The sequence below is a fragment of the Mercenaria mercenaria genome, chromosome 16, assembly GCF_021730395.1.
Source record: "Mercenaria mercenaria strain notata chromosome 16, MADL_Memer_1, whole genome shotgun sequence".
Classification (NCBI taxonomy): Eukaryota; Metazoa; Mollusca; class Bivalvia; order Venerida; family Veneridae; genus Mercenaria; species Mercenaria mercenaria.
In genome coordinates, this window is record NC_069376.1 from 5,544,620 (window position 1) to 5,566,470 (window position 21,851).

A 21,851-nucleotide genomic window follows, 5' to 3' on the forward strand; every position below is an offset into this window, starting at 1 on the left:
TTCTTGTATATACAATACATTTTACTTCCCTTTGAAAGTATCTTTTATACCATTTCTTCACGCTATCATGTTATAACATGGCGCCGCCATTTTAGAAGTACTGGTAAACTTTGACGTCATTTATCTCGATAACGTTATAACTACGATAAGCTCCCTTTATTTGTCGCTGCTCAATTTACCACGAAGACTAGGTTTTCACCAATATACTTTCTTGTATAGTTTTTGAGGACAGAAGGGAGATAATTACATAAATCTGAATTGTTCACGGATTCTCTCATATCTGCAAAACAAAGGGTATGAATATAGACTGTGTGAAATGGTATAGATCTAATTTGAAAAAAAAAAGAACTATGTCAGTTAGGTCAACTTATTATGAAATATTTAATCTTATCATACACCTACTTTTGTCTGGTATTTGACTCCAGACTAATTTAGGCATTAAGTTTCTGAACGGAATTATTCTTCAACAATTAGTTTAGATAATACTTTTTTAAATTTCTAAAGTTTATTTTTCTAAATTTCAACTTTCCCGCTTTTACTATAATACCAACAAAATTCCTTCTATCTCTTCCCTATGTATGAGACAAAGGGGGCATAATCATACAAAATTTGAACAGCCTCAGGAGTTATCTCATATGAACAACAAAGTAGGGTCTGAATACAGACTAGTAAATCAGTATCATATGATATATGAAGAAAAGTTATATTTGTCTAAATTATACGTCCACGAAAGAAATTACATATAATTCTTTTTAACAAAAAATTGAAGATGATGTGTCTGCTGTTGTGTTCTATAAGCAGACGACATCACTTACTTGTATCAGCTGACGCTGTGTTTTATAAGCAGACGACTATAAGGATCGTACATGCCTGCCTGTGTAAGACGGGGTTTTCCCTTCCCAAGGGACAGTGTGGAATGAAAAACCGAAAAAAACTTACTAGTATCGGCTGACGTTGTGTTCTGTAAGCATCGGCTGACGTTGTGTTCTAAAAACAGACGACATCACTTACTTGTAACAGCTGACGTTGTGTTCCATAAGCAGACGACATCACTTACTTGTATCGGCTGACGCTGTGTTCTACATGCAGACAATATCACTTACTAGTATCGGCTGACGTTGTGTTCTATAAACAGACGACATCACTTACTTGTAACGGCTGACGTTGTGTTCTATAATTTAAGCAGACGACATCACTTACTTGTATCGGCTTACGTTGTGTTCTATAAGCAGACGACATCACTTACTTGTATCGACTGACGTTGTGTTCTATAAGCAGACGACATCACTTACTTGTATCGACTGACGTTGTGTTCTATAAGCAGACGACATCACTTACTAGTATCGGCTGACGTTGTGTTCTATAAGCAGACGACATCACTTACTTGTATCGACTGACGTTGTGTTCTGTAAGCAGACGACATCACTTACTAGTATCGGCTGACGTTGTGCGACTGTGTCCGGGCGCTTGGCGATCTGTGTGTTGTGAGTTTGCTATTGAGCACTTTCACCTAAATAAAATCAATATAGATGTAATTTATTATTTTATCCTATGTTTGACGTCGCGGGAGTGTAATAAAGACATTACATAAAAATGGTACTGTAATACAGCTTTAACGTGGACGTCGTTTTATATGTAGGAGACGTTGGTCAAATTGACTTGTTTATATAATGAAAGTAAGTAGAATGTTTTATGCTTCGACTGAAAAAGCTAATATGTGATAAAAAGAATACTACATCTGCGACTTTACACACTGAATTGACTCGGCACAGTCTCGCATTTTATTATTTTATTCAACTCGTTTAATAAATTCAGTATGAAAGGACACTCATGTAATATCCTCTATGTCAAAAATATAATTATAATTATTTCATAAAATCATTAAGTGAAAAGATATCCTGGACCATTAGAAGTAAAGAAACAATGTTCCCACACCCCTGCCTTCGGGATACTTCATCCTATTTTGCGTAATTTGGACATCAACACGATGTACAAAGGCAAAGTAAAACCATAAATTACAAAGACAAAACAAATATACAAAGAAGCTAAATGCAACACCGCCATGGGAAAGTTTGAGGTAAAACAATTCTGGAACTGACCTTACACAATGCGCATGTAACTTTGCGCAGTGCGCACCAAAATGTCACGTGGTGTGAACTTAACCACGATCTCACAGGTCACGTGATATCTGAGGATAAAAGACCCGTATTAAAAATCGACAAATTATATATTCTCCGTTTGTAATTTCGGCATTCTTCGGACTTACGGAAACCACGTGCGTGTTGAGCTACATTTTCACCCGAAAAATGTCTGCTTGCCAGGTGTCATTACATCTTCAGTACCAGTAAGACCAAAACCGCTTCCTTAATTAAAAATAAAAACAACCCATAAAACCATGGATATACGTATACACTCTACTCATAGCAACATGTTATATAAATCTCTACATCAATACAAAGCGAAGGGAACTCATAGATCTTTAAAATACAAGTTATATTTGTATACCTTGCTGATGGTTTAGTTTGCAGCCGATTTTACGAGGTTTGACTGTGACGTTTGTTTCACTTTTATAGGTGGCACTGTATCATCAGCTTCCAAGGAATGTGGACGATAAGTAGAGGGCGCTCCACCGTGTGATGTTTCCCAGAATAATATGTTATTTCCGCCGGAAACGAACTGTGACATTGTTGTAATAGCTGAAAACTGATGGAGAAATTCAAACATTGAGTTTCAAAATTGGAACTGTTCATCAACCATTAGTCTGGCTAGATAATATTGTTTTCATAAGAACACTTTCTTAATTTTTACTTTCTCTATCATCAGAATTCCTCTTTGATCTTTCTCTTGTTTTGAGAAGAATGGGGGCATTATTATAAAAAATCTGAACTGCCTTATCGCTTATATCCTGTAAAAAACAATAGTATAGGATAAGAGAATCAAAGCCTTGAGATGTCTGGTGGTTGCGGGTTTTGCTAGATTTATTTTCATTTTAAATGCCAATCTTTAAATATACATGTATAAGAAACAAATACTAATGTGCCTCATATCTAAGATAACCTCTGCCTGACCTTACATGAACAGCTGGAAGTCAGTGATGTAACCATAGACTGGAATACCTAATCATTGACAGGTCTATATAATCTAAATGGCCAGTGTGAATGGATATAGAGGATGAATAAGAACTACTTGATCATTGATAATTCATTGATAATTCATCCGCATTGTTCATGAATGGAACTACTTTTTGTAGCACATGAACATATCCTTTGGATGTGATTTGGAATCAAATAAAGATGCTACATTATTGTCTGAAATACACTTAACTTTGGTTACGGGATAAACCCGCAACCAATAAAAATACTATTTGTCTCAATTCTATACCTGCATTAAATAAACAGCTATCTACAAATATTTAACGAAAGTTTGACTATAATGTGTTTGTCGTTGTTTTCATTAAGCAGACGACATCACTTACTTGTACAAGCAAAATGCCCAGCTTTATAATGCTACCTCACTGGAATATTACGCCGTAAACACGTAACATGATATCCAACTAAGTCAGATTATACTGACAACGGGCTGACAAAATTCTAGCCCTATCCTCTAAGCAGGGCTCACGCTGTCAGTCGCCATTATCGCCATTTGCGATTATTTTATTTAAATGGCGAATATTTTTTCATTTTGGCGACAGGAACTGGCGATTATTTTATTTAATAGCTACATAAATAATTATGCCAAGTGAGACAGTAACCCGCGGTCTGCTAGTGTAAAAAAATCAATAGAGCGGACTGTTTATTACCTGGTGTATTCCAAACACGTGTCAACTATGCCGATAACATTGCCCAAGGCGGTATGATGCAGACGACAATTAAACCGATTATAATCGGAAGTTAATCTTACTTATCTAGCTATCAATCAGATTGAACTGGCAGGCTACTTTTTTGGAAAATTTTAAAACGCCAGCGCAAATTTTCTTCTACTCTATATTCGGCAGACGACAATTAAACCAATTTGTACGGCAGTTTCCTAATGAAAAATTAAACTGCCATCTATAGTTACCGCTAATTTAATTATCTTTAAAAACATATTATAAACTGACCCTAACTGTCGATGGTTTCAAAATGTCTTTAATCAGGATCTAGGTTAGATCTATATGTGTTTTTAATCTAAAATGAAATTGTTCGAAGCGAAAAAAATATTTTTTTCGAATTTTCAGAATTTGTAAAGAACGCGAATTTGTTGAAATATTACAGGCCAGATATTTTTAATAGTCTATTTTTTTTACCAAGACAATTCTGGCATAATAAATGTTTTTTGTTTTGCACATTAATTAAACAAATATCGGAAAACCCAGTCCTGTTTCTATTTTTAGAAACATGGCCGATACGGGCAAACTAAAAAATTCAACAAATAAATGTGCTTGCATACTGTAATTAGCGTAAGTAAAAACATTCTAAAACACTTAAAAATTAGTATATTTATTGAATAAAGCATCAAAAACTTGTTGACAAAAAGCTGTAATTCAATAGTGTGCATAGATGCCAAATATCACGTATTTTCGCGACTTGATTGTTCTGTACTTTTCGGGCAACTTAAGTGCAGTTATGGTCAAAAGAATCATGAAAACACGTGTATAAAGAAAAAGTATAAACATGAATGATACTCAAAGACTTGGTAAACTTTCCATTGTGTGCAACTGTGTCCTTATTGTATGTGCATGAATGGGGCTAATTCAGCCATTGCCCAGTCCATAATGTCAGTCAATATCAACAATTTCAGCTGCCTCACACAAACTAACTATGTGTCCTGTAAATGCCTTCAAAATCCATCAGAATATAGCATTTTAAACTGTTATAGTGGGACCCCACCACCAATATTAGGAGGTAATTTCCCTGAATCCCCGATTCCCACACCCCCTGTTGGGCCTGCTACTTTTTAAAGTAATTAAGAAGATATATATGTTGACATTTATCATTTTTACTTTTATAAAAATTGCACGCAAAGATCCGCATCAATTTTGGCTATTAATTTTTCATAGGTTAAAAAGTTGGCTATTATTTTTTGGAGGCCAGTGTGAACACTTAGACTAAGTGCAAGCGCCAAGCAAGGAAGCTACTAGTACCATCATACGCAGCCAGAGATCGAACCCACGACCTCCCGCACTCCAGCCGGGCGCTCTACCAGGATACCATGCACGTTTACTTTAAATACATTATCCAATTTGAAATTATGAAACCAGAAATGGCTTTGAAATGTGTATAATGTTTGTAAATAAAGTCTTTACTTTTCACTGATTTGTCTTTGAACGCTGTATTTATGTCACCATAGGCTAAATAACGGCTCATCTCCAATCTGCGGTCCCGCTCTAGTTATTCTTCTGCGCCAGTTAGATCGCTCACTTCGTCGAGCTGTTGTCAATAGAGAACACAATTCAACATCTTGTTTTAACAAGTTAAAGCATACCAAAAGTTCCTTCTAGGGCACATCTATATAAATATAAAATGACCATCTTGTAAAATTTTGGTTGCAATGTCTGTTTTATACTGCCAAAAAATATCAGGTAAGTATTTACGCTAGTTATTTAACATAAATTGTTAAATCCATCTGTTACCTCTTTCAGTAGAGTAAATACGGCAATAAGACATTGACCTGGTATTCGGTGTGTGAATTTGCTACACATAATTAGAGGGTCGCAATGGGGTTTGTTTTCATATATTAACCATGCATTTGAAGGTAACGATAATATTTGGTTGTTTACATTTAAATTTGCTGATATATGTCTATCTGGTGAATGTACATATGTTATGTTCAGGAGGAAATAAAAGAATCAATTAATCATCCTCGGGTTTAGTATTGTGTAACCCATGGAGTCCCCTCAATTGAGAAATAATAGTTTAACGTCAGAGGTTATTTCTAAGGTCACGGAGTTTAATTGGCCAGCTTGTAACTACAACAGCTTTCGTCATCAGTAGCTCAGTCAAGTGTGACTTATTGAATTAAGATATTCCTTCTCAAGAGAAGGAATAATTAAATAAAATATAATTCACTGCGTCTGATAAAATAATTCGGATCAGAAATTTTAACGTATTCCTCGAATCATGGAAAGCACTATATTTTATTATCGCACAAGTTTCGTATAGGCTTTCGCTGTGATAATTATCAAATTTGACTTGTTCATTTTAATATTCTCTTTCATTACCAACTTTTAGTAACATCTCGAAACCGATAAAGCGGGACAGACCTACCTATCATAAAAATCAATAAACCAATAATCCGATATCATCGCTATCGGACGGATTCGTTGATTTCCGTACTAATTGTTGTTGTTGTAGTAACACGGGGGAAAATCGATAATTAACATCTTTGGTCATTATCTGATGCATTTACAGGCGGGCGGTTTGCTAAACGATGTACTTGAATTGAATGAAGTTTTGGTAATTATTAAAGTGGAAATCAGATCAGATTCTGGGATATCCTTGCTAGAATTTAAGCAATTATAATATTTTTTGTTTCAAAATGAAGTTGATTAAGCTTTGTATTATAAATACGGAAGTCGAAAAATTATATAATACTTTATAAATTGTCAAATAAAAGTAATATTTAAGAATATGAATACGTTATCTAAAATATTTAGAAATCGTTACATTTTATACATCGAACACATAGATTTACTTTCTTTTTAATACATGAAACATCATGCTAACGTATATCTATGTACAGAAAAGAAATATTTACGCACAAGAAACTGTCTGTAAATAAAATAAATATTCAAGAATATGAATATGTTATCTAAACATCGTATATACTTCCTCTATACAAAGAAGTATAAAATACAATTTATTTTTATAGCTCTTTGCTCTATACGCGCTTTCTTTCACATATTATGAACATTAGAATATGAGCTTTTGATTCTAAAATATTTTCAAAATTCTAAACCACTAACGTTTTTCGATTTTCATCGCAAAAGGTAGTAAAAGCAGCAAATTCTCATGTATTTCTATAACATAAAGTTTGTCAGTAATTAAGTTTTGAAGCCTTCATAAGAAATGAATGTAGGACGTTTTGGCCAGCGGACGTTTTGGCCCGGACGTTTCGGCCTAGGATCTTTCGGCCTAGGATGTTTTGGCCAGGCATTTTTGTGGGGTAGGACGTTTTGGCCAAAAATAAATTGTGGTTCAATATCGTGCAAAATATGATCTGGAGATTATTCTAAAGAATGTTATAGTATAAGTGAACAAATTAAACTGATAATAAAACATACTCATGGTATTTTATTTTTATTTTTTATAATCTTTTTATACGTGTACATAAACATATACACATTGTATATGTGTGTGTGTGTGTGTATGTGAAAATATTTGCCATTTACAACAAACCAAAAGATTTATGAAAATAAATTTTATTCACAATTATTTTTTTTTTTTAAAGAATGATCAATTATACTGTAACATATGATAACATATTAATGTCCAGATCATAATTTGCATATTACGGAAATAATTTTTTTTTGGCCAAAACATCCTACCTCAAAAATTTTCTTGGCCAAAACATCCTAGGCCAAAAGATCCTAGGCCGAAACGTCCGGGCCAAAACGTCCGTGGCCAAAACGTCCGTCCTCCATAAGAAATATAGCATTTTTTTTTCAAGACATCTAAAAAGTATTTTATTGTCGAACGATCTGGAAGCCGGTCGCTTTAAAGAAAAAGAAATATGGAAATAAAACTAAATACTTAACCCTTACCATGCTGAACACGATTGGTTCTTCCTTTGAAATCAGTGTAGACCATGATCAGCATGCACATCCGTGCAGACTGATCATGATCTGCACTGTCTGCCATTCAGCCAGTAACTTTTTGGTATGCACCCTTTTCATAATTAATAGTAATGTCCAAACTGAAAGATAGACAAGTTCATTATTGTAATTTAGCATGGTAAGGATTTAGTTTCTTATTTCGTGCCTAAATAGAAATATCATATTTGCGTGACATGAATAAGTACTGCTGAAAAATACTACTACCATAGTATACTTTAACTATAAATATATTGTTACAGAAAAAACAACAACATTTAATAACAATAACTTCATCAATATCTCAATTTTAGAATAGCAGACTTAACTAATTAATAACTTAAGATTTTTCGTGAAATTTGGGCCAGGTTCTTTACTCAGTAAATATTTACGGAACAACCCTATTAACGATGTGAATTCTAAATTTGTACTGATTCTTCCTACTGTCATACGATTTATGAAATAAGGGTAAAAATCGTAAAAACAAATTTCATCAAAGAAAGTGAAGACTATATAAAGACAGAAGAAAGTGAAAAACATATATTACAACGCAAAAACCATAAAACAATAAAAATACCTCTCACTTATAATAAGTGGGGTAACATATCTTTTATGACCCGCCTTGAAACAACACTGACCGGATATTGTTTACCCCTAAGCAATATTGTAATACACAATAAAAGTCAAAGGGTAATTTTAAGATATTTGTTACAATTAAATCAAATAATAGATATCGCAATTTTTTAAAACGAATGATTAAAGAATGTACCAAAAACATGCATTAATTTAAGAATACAGAATAATATATACAAAGAATTCGGAAAGAAGCAGAATTATCAGTTCATCAAGGCTATCTTTCAATTAAAGTTTGGTCATATTATGAATAATAGAAAATGACTTTTTTTTTGTTTTTTTGTTTTTTTGTTTAAAAATTATTAAAAAATCCCATATGAAGAAAAAAAGATGACCGCGTCGGAGATCGAACCCGGACCGCCACGGCAATAAAAAAGTCTCCAGATCGTTCGGCAAAAAATAATATAGGTATCTGGAAATTAATAAATTAATCATCGTTATATTTCTTAAGAATGCTTTGAAACTCAATTACTGACAGACTATATTTTACGGAAACACATGAGAATTAGTTGCTTTAAGTATATTTTGCGATGAAAATTAAAAGCATTTGTATATTTATAATTGCGAATTAAAGACTAAATCCTCCATAGTGTTATTTTAAACGACAGCGGATCTAGGTTTCGGCGTTTCTGAGTTCAACAATTAATTTGTTTTAAATTCTCTAATTACAATCTTCTTTTTTTTTGTCAATGTGAAGTTGCCTACAATCTATAACAATTTGTACCGCCAAAGTCAGACTAGCAGACGACAATATTTTCCGTAACAGCTTCCGAGTACTTACGGATAACGGCGGAAAATGCCGGAATTTTTTAAGAAATGTTCACTGTACACACTAAAATGCAAAAAGGACCAAACAAACCATTATAAAATTTAAAACAAATTACACATAACGAAAATTTAATAATTTTTCTACATTTTTAGGGGTATCGAATTTTTGATTTTTTGCGGAAAATATCTCATTTTATCTGTTATATTTGAAAAAGTCAGTTTTTTTTTATCCGTTTCCTACAGAGTCTATATGAACTGAGGTGGGTCTATTTAAAGTCAAAAAGGACCAACCAAATATTAAAATATTTTTAAAAAAAAACATTCATAATATCCGGAATAAATTAAACTTTAATTTGTGGGGTATCGAATTTTTGATTTCCAAATAGAAGCAAAAGCGGTTAGTTAAAGATGTAAAAGTCCTGACTGTGTCAAACAATGGCTAGAAAATATGTCTAGAAAAGATCAAATACAACGTAACTAAACAGTTCCAAAAATGCTTTTTGAAGAAAATATCTATGATAGCAATAAATGACCATACTCTTCTCGGCGGATGGATTTGATTGTAAAAATATCATACTTAACCGCTTAAGATTTACCATGTATTTCATCTTTGATTTTATTTTCCGAAATTTCTGGTTATGTATTCAGAGTTTCTTTCAGCATATGTAACTCTGTCTTGTTTATATCACAGTATGATCTAAGTGCAAGTATAAGGTAGAACGATTTTCCCGTGCATTCTAGATCACTGAGATCACCGCCAAATATATCATCTTTACGTAAAATAAAACATAGTAGGTATACACTAAGAATTTAGGCAAACGTTCACATTCTATTCCTTCCGATAGAATGAAACGGTCCCAACCCACATCTCACACCGCCCAGTCACTCAGCGTACGCCAATATTATAGTATCCGTTTAACAAATAAACAAGTTCTATATGACAGTACTATCAAAATATATCAAATGCCGATGCCTGGTAAGCTCATATAATTTTGGTTTCATCTGAAAGTGTATTGTTTACTGAAAAAGATAATATAAATTACATGACAGAATTTTGTTACAGATTTTTTTTACAGAAATGTAGTTATTACAGTGTAAAACTTATCATATCGCCATCAAAACCCTGACTTTCATGATTCTTGCATATTATCTATGGTCATCTTATTCACAAATTCTTGGTCAGCAGACACCAGTGCCCTTTCATATGAATAATAATAATAAACCGTTTTGGATAGCATTGTCACGTGATAAATATTTACGACAACTGAAGGCAGGTCTTGTTTCATTTTCACAATGGATAAATATGTAGGCTGCTCTAGAATTTTTTAGACCACCGTTCAAAGAATTCAAAGGACTATGATCTTGTTGGCTACATTCCTAGTTTAACGCAATAATTTTTCTCAATTTTTGGTTTTATCCAACGATTAATCTACATTTACATGTTTTACTCAATAGTTGTAGTTACATTTGTATATTCTCGGATTTGTTCGTTTATCTAGGTGTATTTATTAAAGATAAATCAAATGCTACTTACAACCAAGCAGAACAGCAAATATTGAGAATATTTTCTCGGCGTTTCCTAATCCTATTGACGTCAGCAACGTAAACGTAAAATGGTGTGATGTAATACGTCTTTATGCTGGGTTCACTATCTGTGACGTTGGCAACGTAAGCTTCATGTGTACTTGTGGCGACACTATCTAACCATCCTAGAATATCAGAAAAACGATAAAACATTTCCATACAACTTAAATAGGTACAATGCAGAACTCACGATTAAACAGACTTTGCGCCTTCAATTGTGCCTTTTTGTTGAAAAAAAAAATATATGCCAATAGTCTGATCAATTTTTGCACAGAATAAAATTGTTAAAGATACATAAAAGAGTATGTATTAACTAACAGATGCCAAACCAATTTTTTACATTACAAAAAGCGAGATATCCAAATAACAATTCATATCATATAAATAATGAATTTTAGAAAGCAATTACGCCTTAAGAGTAAAAGAAAAAAATCAAATTCAACAGAGGAACAAACTGATTCTAAAGTAAGTTGTCCCAATGAGGTTTCTTAATTCCTATTTCAGTGTATTCAAAATACTTACTGAAAAGGCATTAGATTCCTTTAAAGTTAAGGTAATTGTGACGTAATGACACCCGGCTATTTCCGTCTAATTACGTATTACCGTGACGCGAAATCGTGTACAAAGATATAAAATATTGCCCAATTATTATAACGGGTTCCGCTACCTAAAACTTTAAATAGAGGAACATTTGAATAAAATAAGATACCATTTGAGGAACAATATATAGCTGAACTATGTTTTTATATCTTACCACGACAAAGGTGTTATAGGCCGGGCGAATGGTTTAATAATACAAAATGTACATGATAATTACTTACCTATGGCTTTTGGTCCAAGTGCAGTCACCAATGGAATAAAACACACTAGTAAGCTATTAGTAACCAATGTCCTACTAGTGGGAACGTAACCATAAACAAACGTAGTGCGACAGCACCATACTCTGTAAATGCTCAATATGTCTTATCACAGTAAGTAAGCGTAGTAATCTGGCTGTCTTTAAAATATCTGCTTTCGTCATTGTCTGAAAGATAAGTAGCAAATGATTATTAGTTTTAGATATTGCGTTCCAGAAAAAAACACGATCTTTAAAAAGAAATCTACAAGGTAAGTGATTCATCTAACCATGTAGAGTTTTTCAAACACATTTGCTCAGTATAAAGATTACTTATAGCAATGGATGGCACATGCGCAATCAGTAATCAGCACGTAGTTTCGAGTTTTTCAAGTATCATGACAAAAATCACATCCCATTTTTCACGGAATTCTTGCCACAGAAGATTGGAATACATCTGATAATTTCACAGTGGAATACATCTGATAATCTGACAGTGGAATACAATCTCACAGTGGAAAACATCTGATCATCTCACAGTGGAACATATCAGATAATGTCACAGTGAAATACATCTGATAATCTCATAGTAGAACATATCTAATGATCTCACATTGGAATACACACGATAAGGTCACAGTGGAATACATCTAATAATCTCACATTGGAATACAACTGATAATCTCGTATCGGAACATATCGGATAATCTCACAGTGGAATACATTTGATAATCTCATAGTGGAAAACATCTGATAATCTCACAGTGGAGCATATTTGATAATCTCACAGTGGAATACATCTGATAACCTCACAGTAGAACACATCTAATGATCTCACATTGGAATACATCTGATAATCTCACAGTGGAATACATATGATAATATCACAGTGGAATACTTCTGACAATCTCGCAGTGGAACGCATCTGATAATCTCACAGTGGAAAACTTCTGACAATCTCACAGTGGAACTCATCTGATAATCTCACAGTGGAATACATTTGACAATCTCAGTGGAATACATCCGATAATCTCACAGTGGGACACATTTGACAATCTCACAGTGGAACTCATCTGATAATCTCACAGTGGAATACATTTGACAATCTCAGTGGAATACATCCGATAATCTCATAGTGGGACACATTTGACAATCTCACAGTGGAATACATCCGATAATCTCACAGTGGAATACATCTAATAAACTTACAGTGGAATACATCTGGCAATTTCACAGTGGATTACATCTAATAATCTAACAGTGAAATACATATGATAATCTCACAGAGAAATACATCTGATAATCTCACAGTGGAATATATTACACTGTTTTATTGAGAATATTGTCAATTTCAACTATATATGTTGTACAACAATCGTAATGCGACCTGTTAGTGCTAGAACAACCATAACTCTGTTATACAAACAATTATCATATGCTTCATTTGATTTCTTCCGAAATTCTGATCTTGAAATTTTTATTGTTAGGTTATTATCCGACTGCTATTCAACTCAGAGAATATTGGCAGACTAGAAGCTGAATTCATGTCTGGTGACATTTGTTTTCTGGGAAAGTTCAAGATTATCTTGTGGACGATTACTGAGATCGGACATAGGTCGGATCACGTGACCGGAGAAGCACTGATTTTTCAAATGACTACCAATTAATGCTGAAACTTCCTAGACACAATTTAATCGGCTCTCCAATTATCCCCGAGGGTTGGAAATGGTTTTTATATACATTTAATTTAATAGTCTGCTTAATACCTCGACATCAGTGATAAATAAGCGGTTAAAATGCCAAAATTTCGTTTTGCATACCGAATTTGCATTTCTAATTTACTGGATATGTTTTATTTCCATACTTTGTTCTTATTTATTTTTATTTTGTTTAAAAATCACCACAATGTAGTGACCTACACCCCCGTCCCATAACTAGACTTCATAAATATTATTTTAATAATACGGGTATAATACAGCAATATTAGATGAGGGCAGGTCAAAAATTTAGACACTTTCTGAAAAAATGCGTTTTCACACATATACAGTAAATCCCTTTTAAGAATACTTTTAAAGACATAGATAGATGACTGTTTTAAACTGTAGAAACAAAGTGTGGTCAAAACCAAAATACATCAAACACTGTGTATACTATTACACTAATTCAATAAGATATCTAGACTCAAGTATAAATTCCCCTAATATATATCATTAGATATCTAGACTCAAGTATAAATTCCCCTAATATATATCACTAGATATCTAGACTAAAGTATAAATTCCCCCTAATATATATCATTAGATATCTAGACTCAAGTATAAATTCCCCTAATATATATCACTAGATATCTAGACTCAAGTATATCTAGACTCAAGTATAAATTCCCCTAATATATATCACTAGATATCTAGACTCAAGTATAAATTCCCCTAATATATATCACTAGATATCTAGACTCAAGTATAAATTCCCCTAATATATACCACTAGATATCTAGACTCAAGTATAAATTCCCCTAATATATATCACTAGATATCTAGACTCAAGTATATCTAGACTCAAGTATAAATTCCCCTAATATATATCACTAGATATCTAGACTCAAGTATAAATTCCCCTAATATATATCACTAGATATCTAGACTCAAGTATAAATTCCCCCGTATATATATCATTAGATATCTAGACTCAAGTATAAATTCCCCTAATATATATCACTAGATATCAAGACACAAGTATAAATTCCCCTAACATATATCACTAGATATCTAGACTCAAGTATAAATTCCCCCGTATATATATCATTAGATATCTAGACTCAAGTATAAATTCCCCTAATATATATTACAAGATATCTAGACTCAAGTATAAATTCCCCCGTATATATATCACTAGATATCTAGACTCAAGTATAAATTCCCCTAATATATACCACTAGATATCTAGACTCAAGTATAAATTCCCCTAATATATATCAGTAGATATCTAGACTCAAGTATAAATTCCCCTAATATATATCAGTAGATATCTAGACTCAAGTATAAATTTCCCTTAATATATATCACTAGATATCAAGACTCAAGTATAAATTCCCCTAATATACACCACTAGATATCTAGACTTATACTTAATTCCCCTAATATATACCACTAGATATCTAGACTCAAGTATAAATTCCCCCGTATATATATCATTAGATATCTAGACTCGAGTATAAATTCCCCTAATATATATCACTAGATATCTAGACTCGAGTATAAATTCCCCTAATATATATCACTAGATATCTAGACTCGAGTATAAATTCCCCTAATATATATCACTAGATATCTAGACTCGAGTATAAATTCCCCTAATATATATCACTAGATATCTAGACTCGAGCATAAATTCCCCTAATATATATCACTAGATATCTAGACTCGAGCATAAATTCCCCAAATATATATCACTAGATATCTAGACTCGAGCATAAATTCCCCTAATATATATCACTAGATATCTAGACTCGAGCATAAATTCCCCTAATATATATCACTATATATCTAGACTCGAGCATAAATCCCCCTAATATATATCACTAGATATCTAGACTCGAGCATAAATCCCCCTAATATATATCACTAGATATCTAGACTCGAGTATAAATCCCCCTAATATATATCACTAGATATCTAGACTCGAGTATAAATTCCCCTAATATATATCACTAGATATCTAGACTCGAGTATAAATTCCCTAAATATATATCACTAGATATCTAGACTCGAGTATAAATTCCCTAAATATATATCACTATATATCTAGACTCAAGTATAAATTCCCCTAATATATATCACTAGATACTTGTGTTTCACAATTTTTATACAAGTTAAATGGGAGCAAAACAAAACAGTCTTTGTGTGGTGGGTATTTGAAGAAGACATACACTTACTGTTACTTTTCTACGACTTTAATCAAGGAGTAATTAAAAACATGTACTTCCTGGTTATTCTAAAATAGCATTTGATATTTTCTGGTTCTTTGGGATCATAGAGTATAATTATTCATTTTTGTACAATAATAGAGTTCCGCTTTAGCCGATGCTGGAGGGGGAAGTGGGGGGGGGGGGGGGGGGGGGGGGGGGAGGATATAGCACATTTCATTACCACTCATGTTCAGACTTAAACCGAGTCTCAGCGGCTATTATATTGCTTGGTGAAAGTCAATGAAATGTTAACGGCATTGTTCAATGAGCTCGTATCGACCGTGAAATGTTTCTAAAATTGTGATTTATATTCTGTACTGTATGGTGTGTTATTCTTGTAGCCACCGGATTTTCATCTTTTCCGGTCAGGTAAGGGACTGTATACCTGTAAGATACCTGTACCTGTAGGAAGGTTTAAAGCCCTTTTTAAGCCCCTCTTCTTATGAAAATGCTGTTGTACGGCTAAATTTGTTTCAGCATAGTTATTTTGTTAAAATGGTCCAGATCTATGGTGGCCGATAGCGTCCATTTTAAAGCCGCGAGAAATTCTACCATTAGTGTATAAAATGTCGCGGGCAACTTTAAAATCCGCGAGATTTTATGTAGAAATTGTTTAAAATATCGCGGCCAAGAGAAACACTTGAGTTTTTCTGTCACACTTCTGTCGTAAAAAGTAACGAATTACAGACGAAACAGCAACATTTTCTGCCTTCATAGTAGAATTAGCTACGTAAACATATTCTTATTTTAGGTAGCCGATTGCGGCCATTTTAATCCGCGATATTTATTGTCATGCGTACCTTATAAAAAGTTAAGTTTAAACATCTAAGCCTCTAGTTTTTATGCCGGGAAACATCTCTTATAAAACGTCGCGGCTTCTTTTAAAAAAAGTCGCGGATTTCTTACCCGCGACATTTTATAAAATGCGAATGCAAAGCGTGATTCACACGGAAGTAAAACGGACTTTTAAAGACGTGTGGGAAGTGGGCAGTAACAGTAGCAATAGCAAACTTTGAAAATAAGATACTTGCAGTAACAGTAGCAGCTAACACAAGCAAAAAATTGAAATCGGCAGTAGCAGAAGCAGCAACTTAGTATCAGTAGCAGAGGTAGTAGTAGTAGATGGGGTAACAGCAACAACAACAGCAGCAGTAGCAGAAGGAACAGTAGCAGCTGTAGCAATTTTAACAGTAGCAGCAGTAGCAGAAGTAACAGTAGCAATTGCAGCAGTTGCAGTAGCAGTAATAGCAGCAGTAATAGTAATAGAAGTAGTAGCAAAAGTAAAAGCATACGTTTTTACTACTACTGCTGCTGCTACTGCTACTACCTGTTTCATTAACTGCTGCTACTGCTACTGCTACTGCAATTATCACGATTTTTTTTCTACTACTGCTACAGCTACTGCTGCAGCTGCCTTTTTCACGTTTTTATTAACTTTTACCCTCGACTTTTTGTAAATATTCTACTAAAATTGCAAGAAATGCCGCGGAGTATGTTTCTGTTTCTCGGCTTTTTATAGAATGTCGGAGGGATAAAATGTAGAGTCAAACAACGGACGCTACCGGCCGCCTGAGTCAATTTTTTCCTCGCTCAAGAAATATCACGGTTTATGTTTCTCGCGACATTTTATACGATCCTGGCTGAAAATCTCGCGAATTTTTAGCTGCCCGCGACATTTTACACACAGGCGATAAAATGTGTCGCAGGTTTAAAATGTCCGAAACCGGCCACCATATAGCTCTGCTTTCATTATAGCTGTAAAGCAGTTTACAGTCCAGTGTTTTAGTGTCTTGTTTTGCATGCCAGTGCTTATCTAACTTTTGGTAATTCATTCTATGTTTTCTTACATGTTGCTTGTTCGTTTTTCTATGTTACTTAGTTGGGTGTGGCTGTGTGTTTATTTTTTGTACATGAGTGTTTGCGCTATTGTGGTTTACGTTGTAGTAAGACTGTTATTTAGGAACTCGGCTTTCCCTTTGCTTATGCGTCCTTGTTCGATTTTCGCCTTCTGGCTCCCTTCCCCCGACCCCGGCCCCAATTTGCTTTTTACCATTTCCTTCCCCTCCCTCTATATTTAGCATAAATTAATATATATAGATCTAGCTACTTGTTGGATGTTTGAAGCAATCCATCTGAAATATTTTTCCATTACAGCTTCTGTTTGTTTTAGTCCTACTTTGCAAATTCGTGGCCCTGGGGCCTTGTTTTTAGTGCTCTGTGCTTCCAAGAGGTCTTCGCTTACCTATTATCTTTTGATTACACGACGAGAAAACTGGTTCAGGCAAAACTACGTATGAAGGGGGCACAGTTCTGGACCACAGGCACTTGGTTGCACTGATGGTATGTCGAAAATTCGCTTTTTAAAGAATCTTAAAAATTTGGTCTGAGGATAGATATAAAGAGAAGGTATTGCACTCCGCCATTATCGGCCATTATCGGCAACGGAACTACGGTCGACTGGTTTTGCAAACGGTAGTAAGCCACTAATTTATCGTGGCGTGGTAACTAGAACTACCCAACTTATTTCATGCGTTAATATTACATATTAACTCTGTATTACTAAAACAGATCAATGGAACAGACTGTAAAACGAACTGGAGTACATGTCGCTTTTTGCCTACAGAGACAGAACCATAACACAGGCACGTCGACAAAGATTGTACAAGAATTATCATTACAATTTTTCACAGAATTCATGATGGACCTCCAGAAATTTATAATTTTAACATGACATCACCGTACGTTAGGGGTTCTAACTGGCCAATCAGAGAGCTGCATTTTCGAGTACCTGCCAGTTTCCACTTGGGTTAAACGAAGTATATTTACAATAAAATTAAGTGACTAGAAATAAATATCACACTATTTTAGATATCAAATTAAGATTTTTCACTGCACATGCTTCAGATGATGCTACAAACAACAAAACTTTGAAGTTTTGTTCAAATATTATATGGATTTAATACCTTTATTTTAGTTTAAAGTTTGAGATTTTACAAAGGGGTCTACGATAAAGTCCGAGTGAAATGTAATAATCACCAAAGTGGAAATAAGTATCATTGCGCAATGTTTTGGACATGATTAAATTATGAATGGTAATAACTGATTTGGTCTATTGCTGTACAGTTATTTTTTCTTGTCTCTTGACATGGTATTTTTCAAACATCTGATGTTGTTGGAGGAATACATAAGGTGTGCCTGCAGGTATAACTTCATTAGACACCTGGTTAGAACCACCAACCTTCCATGTACCAGGATAAATTCTTCAAGCGAAAGATTTCTACACCAAAGCAGGACTTATAATCCACACTGGTGAAGAGCATGTAAATGTAACTCCTCAGTTATGATGATAGTCTATGTAAATATTTACTTACCAGCACTATGTAGGGTTATGGAATAACCTTTTTGACATTTCACTGGTTTAAGACCACAAACACTATAATAATCTATTTCATTTTCAAATTTAAAATTATCAATCCGTATTTAAACAAATCACCACTTTATCTTAGACAAAACTGACTTCAAAAACTTAAAATTCTATAGCCTTCTGAACATTGCCTCCATAATATCTGAAATTTCCATCGATAGAATGGATATTCTCAAATTGCTAGCTAACCTAAAACCAGACAAAGCTGCAGGACCAGACCATTTTTGTCCAGTTGTCCTCCAGGAACTTAATGATGAAATTGTTGATGTTCTACTGGTAATCTTCCATAATCTTTCTCCTCAGGCACTGTTCCCACAAAATGGAGATAAGATTTTGTTTGCCCTCTATTCAAGAAGGGGGACCCGCATGACTTGGCAAATTATCTGTTATATCATTCACTGTGTAAAACACTAGAACACATCTATGCCTCCGATGTCTCTGTCCACCTTTCTAAACGTAACATTCTTTATGACCTCCAACATGGCGTTTCTGAAGGAGATATTGAAAAAACTCAACCAATTGAGTTAATAGGTGAGCTGATTAACAGCATTTCCAGTCGTAAACAAACTGACTTAATTGTACTCGACTTCAGTAAGTCTTTTGTTAAGATCATGGTGTCTGTCCACAAGTCATCAAGTGGTATTATGCATTTCTACTTGATAGAAAGTCAATTTGTAGTTTTGAGGGCGAATTCCAAAGAAGTATCAATGGCATCTGGGTTTCCACAAGGTTCCATCCTTAGACCTCAGTATTTCTATTTTATATTAGCGATCTCCCATTTTCAATCAAGTCTCAAATCCGACACTTTGCCGACGATAATGTACCTTATTATGATATCAATTCTGTGGATGGAAACAAAATCTCCAGGAAAATCTTAACAAGCTAGAACAATGGGAAAATAAGTGGGACATGGAGTTTAATTCCTTCTAAATTAGGCACTACATGTCACAAAAATCAAAGCTGTCATCAAAACCAAATATTTACTCCATGGCTATATTTTATAGTTATTGTCAGTGCAAAATAGTGTGACAGATGTAAAATATCACTTAAATATCTTTAAATGCTAATAAACGCTTAATTTCATAATCATCGCAACAACAAACGAAAACGTCAAAACATAAGCATACAAATACTTGTCCGTCCACAGCTAGAATATGCATATACCATCTTGCACCCAAGTAATACTATGGAATAACCTTGACCTTGTAGAATAACCTGACCACAAAGTTTCAGATGTACTGAGGAATAATCTTGACCACTCTGACCTTGAAGCTGTCAAAGTGGTTGTAGCAACCATAAAGTACATGTACTAGACCAGAGTGTTATGGGTTTTTTTTTTATCTTTTAACGCTTGTTCTTTTTAATCACACTTACCATGCTAACATTCCTTTAGCCTTTTCATTTTAGCTGATGTCGGACCCATCAGTCTTTTAGAACTCTTTTTCAACATAACTAGCAAGTCGACGTGTATCCCATGTCTCTATCAGTCGAGAGATGACTTGACATTATGAGAGAGAGAGAGAGGGGGGGGGGGGGGGGGGGGGAAGAGAGAGAGATTTTTTATACCTGCTTGCAGCCACTTACGAAGTATATACCTACCTTTCATACAGAAATACATTTTCAATTTTTATAAATTAAATATCTGACATGTACATTGTGAATAAGTTCTTTTTCTATAATTTAATGTTGTGAGCTTGTTTTTGACCTTGTGTAACCAATTTATTTTTATTACATAGTTTAAAAAAAGACAACAATCATGATCAACGCTCAAAAGCCGGAAATAATTTAGTGGTTCAAAACCTTTTCATTACCCGTCATACACCGGTCATACACTTCCGTTGCCTTGTCAGGTATACCTTATCTGTAATAATATCTAACCTAAAATTTTAACTTTTTTAATAAAAGGGATTCACTTACAGTAAATAATGTTTTTGAATACAGGGAGCACTGATGCACGTATTAAAACCAACAAACAGTAGGTACAGGCCAATATAAGAAAAATACTATCAGTGCAACCAAGTGCCTGTGTTCTGGACAGTTCAACTCCTTTGAAAAAGCTCACCATTTTTAAAAAGCTGTCACATGTCTCCATCTTCAGCGTGCACTTGCAACAATGTAGGCCTACCAGAACATACACATTACATAACTAGGTTAAACATTGTTTTTGATAATTGTAAACTTACTTTTAGTTCTTTACAAATGGCATTCCCTTTTTAAAGGGGGACAACTCTTTTAAGAATAGTTTAAGTATCCAATTCTACGGGACAGAATGGTCAAAATGTATGTAATGTATAGGTATTTTTTAAAGACGTTGCTCGTTTTCTAAAAGTTTCTGTGGTTTTGAGATATAGTGTTCAATTTTAATGTAAGGTTTCTGTACAGCTGTGAATTTTTCCGTTTCTGCTTGCAAAGTCGTTTACTTTCTTGGTCACTTTTATTTTGCTGCACGATATCAGAAAATGTTTTCATAAAATCTTCCACGGACTTTAACACGAAGCTTTTATACCATACATGTTTCCCTTCTATTACTACGAAATATGTACAAGGAAATAATACATTTTCTTGTGTCGGAAATTGGCGCGCTGTGTATTATACAAATTTAAAATATTTAACTTCACGTGTTATGCGTGAAAACGCGACTATCCTGTGACTTTCTTGGCTGCGTAAAATGTTCACTGTAGGTAGAAACTCAACATTACATGTGTTCTTCGCGTACTTTGATTCTTATTATGTAAAAAACGCACCAGTAGCGAGTAAAACATAAATAATGGATTTCATATTTAGAAATCATGTGCATTGTTAATAGTTTTTTTATTTTTATTTTCTTGATTTGCTTTAGGTTTGACGCTGA

General features: G+C 34.0%; 1 protein-coding gene and 1 long non-coding RNA gene across 3 annotated transcripts in view; both read right to left on the bottom strand.

Moving 5' to 3' along the window:
* Positions 1-21,851, bottom strand: part of LOC123543813 (uncharacterized) — a 453,424-nt gene that overhangs the window by 239,547 nt on the left and 192,026 nt on the right. The window lies entirely within an intron of this gene.
* Positions 116-21,222, bottom strand: LOC123560972 (uncharacterized). 2 transcript variants are annotated; one of them, XR_008367612.1, is made up of 7 exons: positions 21,184-21,222; positions 11,596-11,798; positions 10,725-10,899; positions 5,285-5,408; positions 2,506-2,703; positions 1,385-1,510; positions 116-280 (listed from the first exon to the last, which is right to left on the bottom strand). It is a non-coding gene; the product is annotated as an uncharacterized LOC123560972 (long non-coding RNA). The 2 variants fall into 2 exon arrangements; XR_008367611.1 differs by having other exon boundaries at positions 21,063-21,201.